The following is a 17,341-nucleotide window of genomic DNA, read 5'->3' on the forward strand; positions in this document are numbered from 1 at the left end:
AAAAAAAAAAAAAAAATTATGATCTGAGCTACTCCTAGATTCTTCTTAAGGGTTAACAAGCAGTTTTGTTTTGTTTTGTGATGGAGTCTCACTCTGTCACCCAGACTGGAGTGCAGTGGCGCGATCTTGGCTCACTGCACCTTCTGCCTCCTGGGTTCAAGCAATTCTCTGCCTCAGCCTCCTGAGTAGCTGGAATTACAGGTATCTGCCACCACACCGGGATGATTTTTGTATTTTTAGTAGAGACAGAATTTCACCATCTTGGGCAGGCTGGTCTTGAAGTCCTGACCTTGTGATCCACCCACCTCAGCCTCCCAAAGTGCTGGGATTACAGGCGTGAGCCACTGCGCCTGGCCCTGATGTCACTTTAAAATGGCGACTCATACCTTCCCTGTGTCCTGTGAAACTTTTCTCTGTGTGCCTATATTCTCTTTTTTTCCCCCAAACAGAACATTGCAGGGTGGATCCTAGTCTTGAAAGTTTGGTCCTTTCCTCTTGGCCAGTTTCTGGAAGAAATGCTCATGAGGTGAGTGAGAGGCTGATATGTACTGCTGCACCTGGCCCCACCCTGGGGCTGCCAGATGACAGCACCACAACATTTTCCTTTTTCAAAAAAATTTATTATTTATTTTTATTTTTTTTTTTTTCCTTTTTCTTTCAAAACCACCATCAGAAGAAACCACAGCATTTTCAATAGATGACCCATCTGGGAAGAGGAGGGACAAATGTGCCATGGCCATTATGGAGAACAAACACCTATGCAGTTGGAGAATGCTAAAGACACGCAAGGGTGTCGTCCTGTCCCTCCTGAGAGAAGCTAAAAAGATCCAGGCTTAGAGTGCTACAGAAATAGAGATTTTTGGATATAAAATAAAAAGGAAGGATTTCCTAACTATCTCCAGGGCTATCAGGTATTGATATGACTTATTTGTGAACACAGTTGTATGGAATTATTATGTGGCAAAGATGAAGATCATGCTGGAATGTCTTTCATGTATCCCTTGGTGGAGGCAGTGGGCAGCGTGAAGGCACAAGATAGCTGGTGACGTCTTTAACCTTGTGGCCTGGAGGCCACATGATAGGGTGGCAGTGTCTCGTTCTTCTCTACATGCTTGGGCCCTCATTCTGTTTTCTCACATTCACTCCATCCTAGTGTATTCTTGGATTGTCTCCTTCCCCTTGAGATTCTGCTTCTAACTAAAGCCAAATATCAGACCAACTTTACCTGTCTCATTATACCAATCACAGGCAGATTCTTAATCTTTCTTCTTTTTAAGACAGAGCCTTGCTCTGTTGCCCAGGCTGGAGTGCAGTAGTACAATCACAGCTCACTGCTGCCTGAAACTCCTGGGCTCCAGCGACCCTCCCCGCTCGGCCTCCCAAGTAGCTGGTACTATAGGTATGCCACATTACGCCTTGCTTAATTTTCTAACTTTTAGTAGAGACGAGGTCTGCTATGTTGCCCAAGCCAGTCTCCAACTTGAGGGCTCAAGTGATCCTCCTGCCTTGGCCTCCCAAAGTGCTGGGAATATAGGTATGAGCCACTGTATCTGGCCTACATTTCTTTTTCCCTTTTATTTTTTTGAGATGGAGTCTTGCTCCTGTCGTACAGGCTGGAGTGCAGTGGCGCAATCTTGGCTCACTGCAACCTCCACCTCCCAGGTCCAAGCGATTCTCCTCCCGAGTAGCTGGGATTACAGGCACACACCACCATGCCTGGCTAATTTTTGTATTTTTAGTAGAGATGGAGTTTCGTCATATTGGCCAGGCTGGTCTCGAACTCCTGACCTCAGGTGATCCACCTGCCTTGGCCTCCCAAAGTGCTATGATTACAGGTGAGCCACCGCACCTGGCCACCATTTTTTAGACAGGGTCTCGCTTTGTTACTCAGGCTGGTGGTCAGTGTTGCAATCTTGGTTCACTGCAGCCTTGACCTCCTGGGCTCAAGTGATCCTCCCACCTCAGACCCCCAAGTAACCGGGACTACAGGCGTGCACCACCAGGCCCAGCTAATATATATATATATTTTTTTTTATAGAGACAGGGTTTTGCCATGTTGCCCAGGCTGGTCTTGAACTCCTGAGCTCAAGTGATCCACTCACTTTGTCCTCCCAAGGTGCTAGGATTAGAGGCGCAAGTCACCCCTCTCAGCTACATTTCTTTTTAGAGAGAAAAGATGGTTCATTAAACTTCAATATAGCCAGGCTGAAAATGTTTCAGATGTGAGACATGCGATAAACTGGCTGCACTAATGGCCCAAACAGTCTCCTTGTATCCCTGCCCTTTGCAATGCGGCTCTGCAGCTACTCCCACCAAGGGGGAAATCTACTTCCCCCTCCTTCACCACCAGCCCTGTGACTTGCTTTGACCGTGAGACTGTGACAGTTCCAGGTCTAGGCTTCAAGAGGGCCTGAGCACTTCTCTCTCTCCAAACACTGCCTCTGCTGGGAACACAGTCCTGGACCGGCTGCTGGAAATGGGAGACCGGGTGAAGCAGGGATGAATCATTCCAGCTAAGGCCATCCGAGAATAGCCAGCTGCCCTGACAGCTGACAGCAGAGCCACCAGAAAGCCTGCCCTAGATGGCCCAAGACCAGAACTCCCCAGCTAATTAAACTCTGCCTAAGCTGCTGATCCCCAAAATCTTAAACTAAATCAATGGTGGTTGTTTTAAGCCACTAAGTTTTGGGGTGTGTTGGAAACAGATGCTCGGTGCTGCAAAGAAAAATTAGCACTCAGACAATAGATGTTTTTACTTCCTGGACTGCAGGAAGGGTACCCTTGCTAGCCATTTTGCCAGAGAGTACAACGAACAAAGGAAAAGCAGACATATTTATCCCTAACGCATTTGGGGTTGTCCTTACTGTTGTGTCTGATCTCTGTTGGCTGGAGCTAGACCTTACAATCTAAACTAAAACCTGACTGGCTAACAACTTAAAACTTTTCTAAACAGGTAAAAGCAATGGAGAGCTGAAACATGCCTGTGAGCACGTCTAGCACAGACACCTTGGCTAAAGTACAAGGACACAGCATGGTATGTTTAACAGCTATATAGGATAGGGCTTAACAAAGAGTTATTAGCACATTTATGATTTATTCTTTAACAAGAAAGGAAACTTTAAAGAGGAACTTTTCTACTCCCCACAGGGTGGGTTTATATAGCATAATTCTGGTAGTAGGTAACTGTTTCAGGAGAAGACAGGAATGGTTCTGATAATTAGAACCACAATGACTCCCATATTTATGTCACTAACAAAGGCTTCTCCCTTGAATTCCAGACCCAAGTATCTAGCCACCAACCCAACATTTCTGTAATCAGAACCAAGTTCTTGATAACATCCCAAAATTTACTCCTCCTATAGCCACAGCCTTTACTGTCTTGATAAAATGGAGAACTTTTCATTTCCAGGTGCCTAGGCCTAATCCTTGCACCCTTCTTTAACATTTCTTTCTTTCACATTCCATGTCCAGTTTCTTAGCAAATCCTGTGGGCTCTACCTCCAAAATGTATCTAGAATCTGCTCACTTTTCACCAACTCTGTGGCTGCTACTCTGACCCAAGCCCCCATCATCTCTTGACTGATTGTTCCAGCAGCCTCTTATTTTTTTTGTTTCCAAGTTAATTGGGCACCTTGTATGTTGCTGGGCAACCCTAACCAGGCATCTTCCACTTCACAGCCTCTACATCTGCCCAAATCCTCTTCCCAGATAGCTGCATAGCCCACTCTCTGACCACCTTTAAGTTTCTGTCCAGATGATATCTTGTCAATATCAAGAGATCTTCCTGGCCAGGGATGGCGGCTCACACCTGTAATCCCAGCACTCTGTGAGGCCCAAGGTGGGTGGGGTCGGGAGTTTGAGATCAGCCTGGCAAACATGGTGAAACCATGTCTCTACTAAAATACAAAAATTAGCTGGGCATGGTGGCATGTGCCTGTAATCCCTGCTACTTGGGAGGCTGAGGCACAGAGAATCACTGGAACCTGGGAGGCAGAGGCTGCAGTGAGTCGAGATCACACCACTGCACTCCAGCCTGGGAGAGAATGAGACTCTCTCAAAAAAAAAAAAAAAGAGGCCTCCCTGGACCACCACATTTCACATTGATTCATTCATTCATTCATTTATTTAATTTTTCGAGACAGAGGATTGCTCTGTCACCCAGGCTGGAGTACAGTGGCATGATCTTGGCTCACTGCAACCTCTACCTTCTGGGTTCAAGTGATTCTTGTGCCTCAGCCTCCAGAGTAGCTGAGATTGCAGGTGCACATCACCACACTCAGCCAATTTTTGTACTTTTAGTAGAGAAGAGGTTTCACCACGTTGGCCATGCTGGTCTCAAACTCCTGACCTCAGGTGATCCACTCGCCTCAGCCTCCCAAAGTGCTGGTATTACAGGCATGAGCCACCACACCCGGCCAACCACCACATTTAAAGCTACCTTCCCACCATGGTATGCCCAACCCTCTTGTTTATTTTTTCTCTGTGACACCTATTACCATGTAACATACTAAGTATTTTACTTACTTACTTGTCATCTGTGTCAACCCCAATCCCATGCAAGTTTCAAGAAGGCTTGGTTTTCTCTATTTTGGTTTGCTCGCTGCTGAATCCTCAGTGGTTGATTTTCTATGTCAACTTGACTGCACCAGAGGGTGCCCGGATTAAATACTGTTTCTGGGTGTGTCTGTGAGGGCATTTCCAGATGAGATGAGCATTTCTGGCAGTGGACTCAGTGAAGTAGATGGCAAGTGTGAGTGGACATCATCTAATCCATTGAGGGCCTGAATAGAACAAAAAAACAGGAAGGAGAAGTTCACTCCTATTGCCGCCTGCTTACCTGCTTGAGCTGGGACATTGATCTTCTCCTGCCCTTGGAATGGGATTTATACCATTGGTTCCCCCGGTTCCCAGGCCTTTAAGCTTGGACTGAATTACACCACCAGCTTTTCTGGGTCTCTAGCTTGTAGATGCCAGATCATGAGACTTCCTAGCACCCATAGATATGAGCCAATTTCTCACCTGAATGCCACATCCCCTTTTTCCATCTTGGTGAAACAGCTCTCTAACAGTTTACTGAGAAGCTATTTTTTTTTTTTTTAGCTAGGTGTGGTGGCACACACCTGTAGTCCCAGCTACTAGGAAGGCTGAGGCAGGAGAATCACTTGAACCCGGGAGGCGGAGGTTGCAGTGAGCTGTGATCACGCCACTGCACTCCAGCCTGGGCAACAGAGTAAGACTTCATCCCCCCACCCACCAAAAGAAATACATTTTTATATTAATTTATTTCATTTAACATGGGTCTGAATCTCAATGGAGCTTCCTTAGGTGCCTCCATAGAATAGTGAGTCTGGATCTGGGCAGACTGGGAGACTTGACTCTTAAGTTACCAGACCTGGAGAAGATAACCTGCTCCTTACATTAAAAGGACTGTGTTCTTACTGTCTTTTTGTCTTTGTTTTTTAGATGGAGTCTCGTTCTGTTGCACAGGCTGTAGTGCAGTGGCATAATCTAAGCTCACTGCAACCTCTGCCTCCTGGGTTCAAGCAATTCTCCCACCTCAGCCTCCTGAGTACCTGGGATTACAGGTGCTCACAACCACATCTGGCTAATTTTTGCATTTTTAGTAGAGATGGGCCTTCACCATGTTGGCCAGGCTAGTCTTGAACTCCTGACCTCAAGTGATCTGCCCACCTCAGCCTCCCAAAGTGCTGGGATTACAGGCGTGAGCCACCACGCTGAGCCTGTCTTTTTGTCTTCATAATATGTCTGCATTCCTATTTCTTGGTGCATTCTGCACTGTCACCATTGGCACCGGTGCATCCTGCCCTGTTCATGCACCACGTGTATTGTAAAAGCGAGGCAGCAAGGCACAGAAGGAGGGTGTGTGTTATTATATAACATGATGCATTGTTGGGCACAAAGCCCAAACCCTGCCACCCAACCCAGATGGGAGTTATTACACAGTGACATTTCCCTGCAGTGTCTTGTAACATTAGACTTTTCTTTCTTAGAATTCTTTAAAACACGCTTCCCTTGTATATAAATAACTTCTTAAAATATTGGAAAGTAGCTATCCTGCCAGGTTATAGCAGGAGGTTAGCATAAGAGGAAAGCTTCAATTTCACCCCCCCCCATTATTTTGTTCTTAATTTATTTAATAGCAACCTAGACTTTAATCTGAATATAGTACAAGGTTCAGGGGACACTGCAGGAGTCTGAAATCAATAGTGATGTCATTAAATTGCCACTTTAAATCTGCTCACCCTGGCTGCTGACGCCCCTTCCTCTCCCTGCGCAAACTACAGATTCTTAACAATCAACTCTTACTTAGTGTGTGTGCTCTCTTTCTCTCTCTCTCTAATCTAACCTAAACTGTAAGAGAAAACTGTTGCTTTGCATTTTCTGACTGTCCAAAGTATCTGTGGTAAAGGATTGGTTTTCTTTGTTTTTTTCTTTTGAGACAGAGTCTTGTTTTGTCACCCAGGCTAGAGTACAGTGGGGCCATCTCAGCTCACTGCAACCTCAGCCTCCTAAGTTCAAGCTATTCTCCTATTTCAACTTCCTGAATAGCTGGGATTATAGGCACCCGCCACCATAACCCGCTAATTTTTGTATTTTTAGTAGAGGTGGTGTTTCACCATGTTGGCCGGGCTGGTCTCAAACTCCCAACCTCAGGTGATCCACCTGCCTCCACCTCCCAAAATGCTGGGATTACAGGCATGAGCCACTGTGCTCATCCTCTATTTTTTTTTTAGTAGAGATGGTATTTCACCTGACCTCAGGTGATCTGCCCGCCTTGGCCTCCCAAAATGTTGGGATTACAGGCATGAGCCACCATACCTGGCCTGACCTGACTTGCAAAACTTCCACAATATGCCCCAAATCTACTTTAGAAAAATCATCAGAAAACTGTTTTCCTTCTCTCATTCTCTCTCTTTTTTTTTTTTTTTTTTTTGAGATGTAGTCTCCCTGTGTGGCCCAGTCTGGAGTGCAGTGGTGTGATCTCGGTTCACTGCAATCTCCACCTCCTGGGTTCAAGTGATTCTCCTGCCTCAGCCTCCCAAGCAGCTGGTACCACAGGCACATACCACCATGCCTGGTTAATTGTTCTGTATTTTTAATGCAGACGGGGGTTCCTCCATGTTGACCAGGCTGGTCTGGAACTCCTGACCTCAGGTTACCAGCCCACTTTGGCCTCCCAAAGTGCTGGAATTACAGGCATGAGCCACTGCACCTGGCCAGAAGACCCAGTTTTCAAAAACAAATAAATAAATAATAAAAATCAACATTATTGTGGTATAATTTATATACAATAAACTGCATCCATTTACATTGTATACTTTGATGAGTTTTGATGGCTCTCATGAAATCACCACCACAATCAAGCTACAGAGAGCATTTCCATTGTTCCCAAAAAGTTCCTACTGCCCCTAGTTCTAAGCAGCTACTTAGAACCATTTAGAAAGTTTTTGTCAGCCGGGTGTGGTGGCTCAGCCTGTAATCCCAGCACTTTGGGAGGCTGAGGCAGGGACGGATCACTTGAGGTCAGGAGTTTGAGATCAGCCTGGCCAACATGGTGAAACCCCATCTCTACTAAAAATACAAAAATTAGCCAGGCATGGTGGTGTGCACCTGTAATCCTAGCTACTCCGGAGGCTGATGCAGGAGAATCGCTTGAGCCTGGGAGGCAGATGTTGCAGTGGGCCAAGATCGTGCCATTGCACTCCAGCCTGGGCAAGAAGAGCAAAACTCCATCTCAAAAAAAAAAATGCTTTTGTCACTACAGATTAGTTTTTCATTTTCTTTTCATTCATTTTAATGATTTTGAGATTCATGTTGTTGGATATTTCAGTAATTTTTCTCTGTGTTGCAGTGTAATATTCCAGTTGAATCCTGTTGATGTTTCTTAGTTTTTGTGAATAAAACACTTATGCATAAGCCTTTGCATGGAAATATATTTCATTTCTTTTGGCTAAATACCTAGGCGTAGAATGGTGGGGCTGATTCATAGATATATGTTTAACTCCAAATCCATTTTTCCAACTCTGTTTCCCACTGTTCTTCATACCCACCTTTGAGCCAAACTGAACTATTTACTTTTTCTCAGCTATGTCCTAATATCTCCTGCCTCCTGCCCTTCATGGTATTCCTTTGGCTTAGAACATCCCTTTTCAGATCATTCCAGCTACATTAGCTTGGTTCAAGTACCATCGCCACAAAGGCCTCTTTCTTCCCCTCAGTAAATCATGACCAAGTTAAGCTACACCATTCTTTTGGAGATAATCTCTTTTAATTTTGGTTGAGTTCTTGTCTCTTCTTCTAGGTCCTAAGTATCTTTGATCGTAGGATCTGTATCCAATTCAGTTTGGTGGCTCCCACATGGCCTACCTTGTTTGGATCTTTGCATAAGGCACTCAGTAAATTTTTTTTTTTTGAGACAGTCTCGCTCTGTCGCCCGGGATGGGGTATAGTGACATGATCTCGGCTCACTGCAACCTTTGCCTCCCGGGTTCAAGCGATTCTTCTGCTTCAGCCTCCCAAGTAGCTGGGATTACAGGTGTGCACCACCACACCTGGCTAATTTTTGTATTTTTAGTAGAGATGGAGTTTCGCCATGTTGGCCAGGCTGGTCTTGATCTCCTGACCTCAGATGATCCAGCCACCTCAGCCTCCCAAAGTGCCTGGCCGCCGATATATTCTAGATTAATAAGAGATTTAAAATATCAACCAAGCACAATGTATAGACCTTATTTGTGTTACTGGAAAGGGGTCTCAATCCAGACCCCAAGAGAGGGTCGTGCATCTTGCAGAAGAAAGAATGCAGGGCAGTCTGTAAAGTGAATGCAAGTTTATTGGAAAGGAATAAGGAATGGCTACTCCATAGAGCAGTCCCAAGGGCTGCTGGTTGCCCAATTTTATGGTTATTTCTTGATGATTTGCTAAACACGGGGCGGACTATTCATGCCCCCCCTTTGTAGACCATACAGGGTAACTTCCTGATGTTACATGGCATCTGTAAACTGCCATGGCGCTGGTGGGAGGGTAGTCGTGAGGATGACTGGAGGTCACTCTCGTTGCCATCTTAGTCTTAGTGGGTTTTGGCCAGCTTCTTTTCTGCAAGCTGTTTTATCAGCAAGGCCTTTATGATCTGTATCTTGTGTTGACCTCCTATCTCATCCTGCAACTAAGAATGTCTTAACCTCCTGGGAATGCAGCCCAGCAGGTTTTAGCCTCATTTTACCCAGTCTCTATTCAAGATGGAGTTGCTCTGGTTCAAATACCTCTAACATTTGGATCCTGATTGAAACAAACTATAAAAAAAGAAATGTAAGACATTGATGATATTACAGTTATCTTTTTTAATCTTTTTTTACCTTTAGTTTCTTTTTTTTTTCCTTTTATTTTAGGTTCAGGGGTACATGTGCAGGTTTGTTATATAAGTAAACTTGTGTCACAGGGCTTTGTTGTATAGATTACTTTGTCACTCAGGTTTTAGGCCTAGTGCTCAACAGTTATTTTTTCTGCTCTAAAGTCTTAATTTTTTCGAAAACATTATCTCTTGAGATTTGTTTGAAAGCAATACAGCAAGGGAGAAAATGAGTAGGGAGATGGAGGAAACCAAACTGGCCCTGGTTGATAACACTGAAGGGGGAGGACAGGCACCCTGGTTCCTTACATTCTTGAAATTTTCCATAATTAGAAGTTAAAATTAAAAAAATAAAACAGCCGGGCACGGTGGCTCAAGCCTGTAATCCCAGCACTTCGGGAGGCCGAGGCGGGTGGATCACGAGGTCAAGAGATCGAGACCATCCTGGTCAGCATGGTGAAACCCCGTCTCTACCAAAAATACAAAAAATTAGCTGGGCATGGTGGTGCGTGCCTGTAATCCCAGCTACTCAGGAGGCTGAGGCAGGAGAATTGCCTGAAGGCGGAGGTTGCGGTGAGCCGAGATTGCGCCATTGCACTCCAGCCTGGGTAACATGAGTGAAACTCCGTCTCGAAAAAAATAAAAAATAAAAATAAAACAGACTGCCCCTCAGCCAAGTCTTCCAGACTCCAAAGGGCCTTTTTTAAAAATGTTAGCCCTCGCAGTGGGTTAATATAGTAACAAATGATTAATCATTAACATTTTAGTCTGTGATGGTTTCCAACAGTGTCAGTGAAATGCCTGCCTCCAGCAGCCCCGCCTTTCACCCTTCAGCTCACCTCTCCAGCTTCTCTCTCCCTGAGCCCTACAGCCCCAACATCCCCTCCACTTCCCGGCACCCATCCCCTTGCTGCTGCCGCCATTTTGCTTCCTGGAATGCCCCCTCTGCCATCTTCCACTTGGCAGAACCCACTTATGCTTACCAATCCAGATAAATGCTGCTTCCTCCGTGAGAGTGTCCTCCTCCTCCCCCTTCCCTCCATCTTCTTCCATCTCCTCCTCCCCCCTTTCTCCTCTTCCTCCATCAGAATTCATCACTCCCCACAAAGAGCTCTGATTCTACTGCTCTTTCTATATATATATATATATATATATATATATATATATATATTTTTTTTTTTTTTTTTTTTTTTTTTTTTTTTGAGACAAAGTCTCACTCTGTTGCCCAGGCTAATGGGCAGTGTCTTGATCTCAACCTCTGCCTCCCGGGTCCAATTTCCTGCCTCAGCTTCCCAAGTAGCTGGGACTACAGACACATGCCACCATGCCTGGCTAGTTTTTTGTATTTGTAATAGAGACAGCGTTTCACCATGTTGGCTAGGCTGAACTCCTGACCTCAAGTGATCCTCCTGCCTTGGCCTCCCAAAGTGCTGAGATTGCAGGCGTGAGTCACCACGCCAAGCCTTTATGTTATATTTTCATATAATATTCTGAGGTTTTCATATAATATTCCAACTTAAGATGGTAGATTTTTGACAGATTAACTATTTGGGCTAATCTTTTTTATCTACTCTAACCTCAGTCAAGGCTGAACAACCTTCATTTAAAGGCACTTTGGCCTTTGGCTGGAGTTCAGCAGGCCACACTCAGGCTGGATGGGCTGCAGGGCTGCAAACTTCAAACAGCTGCGGGTGCCGACAGGCCGAGCAGCCGCGGAGAGACTGGCACAAAGGAGTGCATGTGCCCTGGCCCAGAGTGGTGCCCATCTCCCGGTGCCGGGCACGTGGACCCTAGATTAGGGCTCCTTTAAATGTTCATTCTCGCACCTCACTTTGAATTCATTATTTTATGTTCATTTTCTTAAACAGAGCCTCTCCAATGGTATCATCTTAGGCCGTAGAAAACCTGGCTCCCTGGCTGTGCTTGTAATCTCAGCACTTTGGGAGGCCAAGGCGGGTGGATCACTTGAGCCCAGGAGTTTCAGACCAGCCTGGGCAACATGGTGAAATCCCATTTCTACCAAAAATACAAAACAAACAAACAAACGAAAACAAAACAAAACAAAAAAACAACTTGACATGGTGGCCATTGACTGTTAGTCCCAACTACTAGGGAGGCTGGGGTGAGAGAATCTCTTGAACCCGGGAGGTGGAGGTTGCAGTGAGCCGAGATCACACCACTGCACCCCAGCATGGGTGATAAAGCAAGACCCTGTCTCAAAAACAAAAAAACATACAAAAAAACTAGCAAGAATGTTGACATCAAGCAAAACGATTCATCTGAAAATAAGAAACTCTTGAGTATGGCCAGGTGGGGTGGCTCATGCCTATAATCCCAGCACTTTGGGAGGCCAAGGTGGCAGATCACTTGAGATCAGAAGTTCAAGACCAGCCTGGCCAACGTGGTAAAACCCTCATCTCAACTAAAAATATTTTTAAAAATTAAAAAATTAGCGGGGCATGGTGGTGCCCACCTGTAATCCCAGCTACTCCCAGCTACTGGGGAGACTCAGGCAGGAGAATCGCTTGAACCACCAAGGAGGTGGAGGTTGTAGTGAGCCGAGATCATGCCGCTGCACTGCAGCCTGGGAGAGAGAGTGAGACTCTGTCTCAAAAATAAAAAAGAAATGGTGGGGAAAGGCCTAAAATCCGCAAATCCACACTTCTGTAGGAGATTGTTGTTGTTGCTGTTGTTTTTGAGATGGGTCTCTGTCACCCAGGCTGGAGTGCAGTGGCATGATCTCGGCTCACTACAACCTCTGCCTCCCAGGTTTAAAGGGTCTTCCCGCCTCAGCCTCCCAAAGTGCATGCCCAGCTAGTTTTTTACGTGTGTTTTCAGCAGAGACAGGTTTTGGGTATGTTGGCCAAGCTAGTCTCGAACGTCTGATCTCAAGTCATCATGTTGCACAGGCTGGTCTCAAACTTTTTTTTTTTTTAAAGATGGGGTTTCACCATGTTGGCCAGGCTGGTCTTGAACTCCTGACCTCGGGTGATCCACCCACCTCGGCCTCCAAAAGTGCTAGGATTACAGGCGTGAGCCACCGCGCCGGGCCTTGGTCTCAAACTCTTGAGCTCAAGGATCCGCCCGCCTCAACCTCCCAAAGTGCTGGGATTACAGGCGTGAGCCACCGCGCCCCGCCTGCAGGCAAAGTTTTTCAGCCTCCTCCAACGTTCTCAACAGGGTAAAAGGCCCCTGGGGACCATCCCATTGCTGCTAGCCGCTAGGAGTCACTCTTTTCAAGACGTTAGGCTGGAAAGATAACCGTGATTACGGTGATACTTCAAAGGTGTTTATCTGGGTGCTTTTTGGTGCAGTGTCAAATCTCCTGGTAAACATGCAAGGAGCACACACAGACTTTTGCGTGGGGGGGAGGACTTGTGGCTTGGCCCCCTCTGCGGATCGCCCTAGAGAAAATTCAAACATCGCTGTTTAGAGCCGCGCCCGCAGAGCTAGAAGAGATTTCTGTGTGAGGACCTGGCGGCGCTGGGCAGTGCTGCGGCCAGAGACCCCCGGCCTTTGCCTCCTGCAGGCGCGGCCACCCTTCCCGCCCAGGACTCGCCCATGCACCCCCTCTGCGGGGCTGCGGAGAGCACAGGGGGCCGGGGTTTGGCAACAGGAACCCAAAGACAGCGAGCGCTCCCCAGGCGCTGAGGTCGCTCCGCGGGGCCTGGCCTCGCCCGAGGACCGCTGCTCGCTCCGTGCCCATACGGTTCGGCAGACGCCGCCTTCTTTCTAGCTTCTCCTCCACCGCCATACAGAGCAGAATGTACCCAAACATGCCCAAATTAAAAAAAAAGTAAGTCATCGGCATTTCCCATTTCCTCTCGTCCTCAACCCTGTCTTCCGGGGACCGTGACAGGAGGCGGCACTTCCTGATGACAGTGTGGGCCACTGCAGTCGCAGCTATTTTATAAACCAAACGGCTGCTCGCTTTGGCCTGGGAACATAAATAAATGACCCCCCCCTCCAAAAAAAAAAGAGACGCTTTGTGGTTTGCTGCCCCCAAGAGGCCCTACCTCTGGCCTCTGCCCGCGCGCTCACAGCTGGGAGGTGCTGCCGGGAGGGGGCGCCCGCGGCTCTGAGACGCACTAAAGTGCCAACTTGTCTCTATTGGGAGCGGTTCAGGAAAGGAGAAAAGGGCAACAGGAAGCAACCATACAGAGCATCTTTGGGGAACAGTCACGTTTTTTTCAGAGCTAGGAGAATGAGGCAGACATTTATACAGGTGTAGTCTAGCACAAGCCCCACACGTTGCTTAGCGACGCAAGCCAAAGTGCTAATAAAAACCATTAGGATGAACACTTTGAATAAAAGGCAGGTGCTACAAAGTCAATGGATGCCGCCGCATCTCATTATTGAAATGCTTGCTAGCAAACTGGAAGGAGAGGGAGTCTTGCTTCCAAATTGGCCTTTGCAGAAAGATAACGAACATCCCCGCTGCGGATGGAAGTGGGGCTGTTGGTACATTAAGTCTGATGCTGTTACCATTGTGTAGGCATTCTAACATGGCCTAAGTGATTAGCATGTGTTTATGAACTTATTCTTTCAGCAGTTAAATACGTAATGTACAAAACACCTGCATCGTCACAGAATTGTCTTTATATTTTAAGATCTTCATACATGCATCTGCGGCCACTCTTTTGTATCTTCTTGTGACTGCTTTGCCCTATGACTGCCCTCTCCTACCCAAAAGACAGACAAAAGGCAGGGAAGAGGATGAAATAGTGGATGCTAGGTGGGGAGGGTAAACAACTGATAGGTCCTACCTGAAATCTTGCCCCAGGGGCTTCTGAAACCAGCAAACATGAAAATAGGAGTTAGTCAAGCATTGATATTATAGCTCTCAAGCGAACTTTAACCAGTTTTGCAGCCACTTCTCTAATGCTTCCCAAAATTAGACTGGGTGATGAAATTGTAATGATTCTATTAAAATGTGTACAATGAATCAATAACCATAACCCATTAGTTGCACCCTGCTAAGGTATACAGAAAATAAATGCGGTAAAGAATGAAAAATATCCGGAACAGGGGCAGTGGCTCACTCCTATCCCAGCACTTTGAGAGGCCAAGCTGGGAGGATCGCTTGAGCCCAGAAGTTCGGACCAGCCTGTGCAACAAAGTGAGATCCCCATCTTTGTAAAAAAAATTCATACAATAAATAAATTAAAAAGAAAAATATCTGCAACTGGCTAAGAAACGTATGTAGGTACAGCTTTTCTTTTCGGAAACCAGCTGCTGCATCTACCGGTACGTACAGAAAAGGGCCTTCAATAAATTAACTCTCATATGGCTAAGCCATTTAAAATAAAAGGCCCTGTAATGTTTGGGTGGTGTAGTTCATCAGAAGGTCACCAGAGGGCGCCCAAGTTTGCTTCCCACAGAACCCCAGGGCTATTTGCAGTTCAAACGACTGTGGCACTCAGCCCAGCATGGTTTCAACACCTGGAGGTCCCGTTGCTGGAAAGCATTGTGGAAACACAGGACTGATAACTTCCGTCCCACGGATGTGAACTGGAAGATGGCTAGGCTAATGCTTACTTTCAGATTCGAAGTCTTGACCTTGTTTTCAGTTGTGTTTGGGGCTTAGTAGGAAGTTCCCTCTCCCCGCTCTCAGCTTGTTTCCCTCCTTCAGTATTTTTATAATGATTGTGCACAATGACAATCCCTGAAATAGTGTAATTACAGCCCAGTGCATAGAGCGGTATGGATGAGGGGGATGTGTACATACATCCACAGAGAACAATTAGTGAAATCAGCCCTACCTAATCAACAGAACTTCATCGTATGTTCTAAAGGTTAAAAATTCTCAATACTGGGGCTCCCTTTTTTCTTTCCTTTTTTTGACACGGAGTCTCACTGTTGCCCAGGCTGGAGTGCAGTGGTATGATCTCAGCTCACTGTAACCTTCGCCTCCCAGGTTCAAGCAATTCTCCTGCCCCCAGCCTCCCAAGTAGCTGGGATTAGAGGCATGCACCACCATGCCCGGCTAATTTTGAATTTTTAAGAGAGATGGGGTTTCTCCCTATTGGTCAGGCTGGTCTCGAACTCCCGACCTCAGATGAGTCGCAGCTCGACCTCCCAAAGTGCTGGGATTACAGGCATGAGCCGCTGCGCCCATCTATTTTTAAATCCACATCTGAATCTTTTTCACCTTGTTTACTGTGAGTCACTGAATCAATTATCTACTGCTGTGTTACAAATAACCCCCAAATATAGCATTTTAAAACAATAATAACTATATATTACCTCAAAGTTTCTGTAGGTCAAGAATTCAAAGCCTCTTGGTTAGATGGTACAAGCCTGGGTCTCTTTCATAAGGCTACTGTGCAATGCTGGCTGGGTCTGCAGTCTGCAGTCATCTGAACACCTGACTGGGCTGGAGTATCCATTTCCAGGATGTTCACTCGCATGGCTGCTGGAAGGAGGCCTCAATTCCTCACCCCCTGGTTCAGTCTCCCCCATGATATGGTAGCTGCTTCCTCCAGAGTGAGAACTCCAATAGAAATAAGGTGGAAGCCACAATATGGTTTATGATCTAGTTTTGGAAGTTGCACAACATCATTTCCTCAATGTCCTAATGGCTGTATGGTCAGCCCTCCTCAATGTGGGAGGGGACTGACTACCCAAAGGCATGAATATCACATGCTGGGGATCATAGAAGACCGTCTTGGAAGCTGGCTGTCATTCACCTTGTTTTCCAAATGCATATTTAAGTCTCCTTTCACATGTACAGTTTACCTTACTTATTTATGTTTTGAGATGGAGTCTCACTTTGTCGCCAGGCTGGAGTGCAGTGGCACGACCTCGGCTCACTGCAACCTCCACCTCCCAGGTGCAAGTGATTCTCCTGCCTCAACCTCCCAAGTAGTTGGGATTACAGGTGTCTGCCACCATGCCCAGCTAATTTTTATATTCTTAATAGAGACGGTATTTCACCATGTTGGCCAGGCTAGTCTTGAACTCCTAACCTCAAGTGATCTGCCTGCCTCAGCCTCCCAAAGTGTTGGGATTATAGGCGTGAGCCACCTCGCCTGGCCCAATTTACCTTTTTAAATGTAATCATTCCTAAGAATGCATACATGAACCACTGTTTAAATGCATACCAGAAGTTTATTTTCCTATGAGTACAAATTGCTCCCTCTTCTGTACATCAGAAGTAATTTCTCAAGAGGTGTATGTTGGGGATGGGGAGAATGTCCTATCTTTAATAATATATGTATGTTGTTAAACATCTCTCTCTCTCACAACTGTAAAATTTATGTGTTAAGGAGAAGTTTGCCACCTTCTGGTTGGGAATGTTTTCCTCATTTTTTTCTGCAAATAAACTTGCTAGCAAGTGGCAAGTTATATTAAACAATAAAAATCAATAAAAGTCATCAGGGAGTTACTGGATCGCTTTGTTTTAAAATTAACAATCCCAACCCCTTTTCTTGTATGACCTGACACTAGCCAGCTCTGAAAGGAACTGATGATTCTTTTATTCATTCTTTTTTCAAAAGTAAGAGCTCCAAGGCAGAAAGCTTTTAAGCAACCTGAGAACTGGAAAATGGCTGAGAACTCAAAGTTCTACCCTGCTGAGTGAGCTTGGAGGCCATCAGAAAGTTAAGAGAAGGGTTCTCTCAATCAGCAGCCTCCCTCCGTTTCTGTCAACAGCAGAGGCAGTGCCCAGGCATCAACCGATCTTCCCGCCTCAGCCTCCCAAGTAGCTGGGATTCATATGGCTTTTAGAATTAGAGAGAGATTTGAGTTTAAATTCTCCCTTCATTCTCATTGGCTGTGTGAGCCTGGATGTTTTATTTAACTTCTCTAAGGCTCAATTCACCCCTGTGGAATATAGGAATAGCAGTATTTACCTTCCTGGTTAGTCGGGAGGTGATCTATGTAAAGTGCCTATCATAGTTCCTGACCCTACTAGGTGGTCAATATTTGGAGGCCGTTATGGAAGGGGGAGAGGAAGGAATATGGCACCACAGT

The sequence above is a fragment of the Cebus imitator genome, unplaced genomic scaffold (assembly GCF_001604975.1).
Source record: "Cebus imitator isolate Cc_AM_T3 unplaced genomic scaffold, Cebus_imitator-1.0 Scaffold94, whole genome shotgun sequence".
Taxonomy (NCBI): Eukaryota; Metazoa; Chordata; class Mammalia; order Primates; family Cebidae; genus Cebus; species Cebus imitator.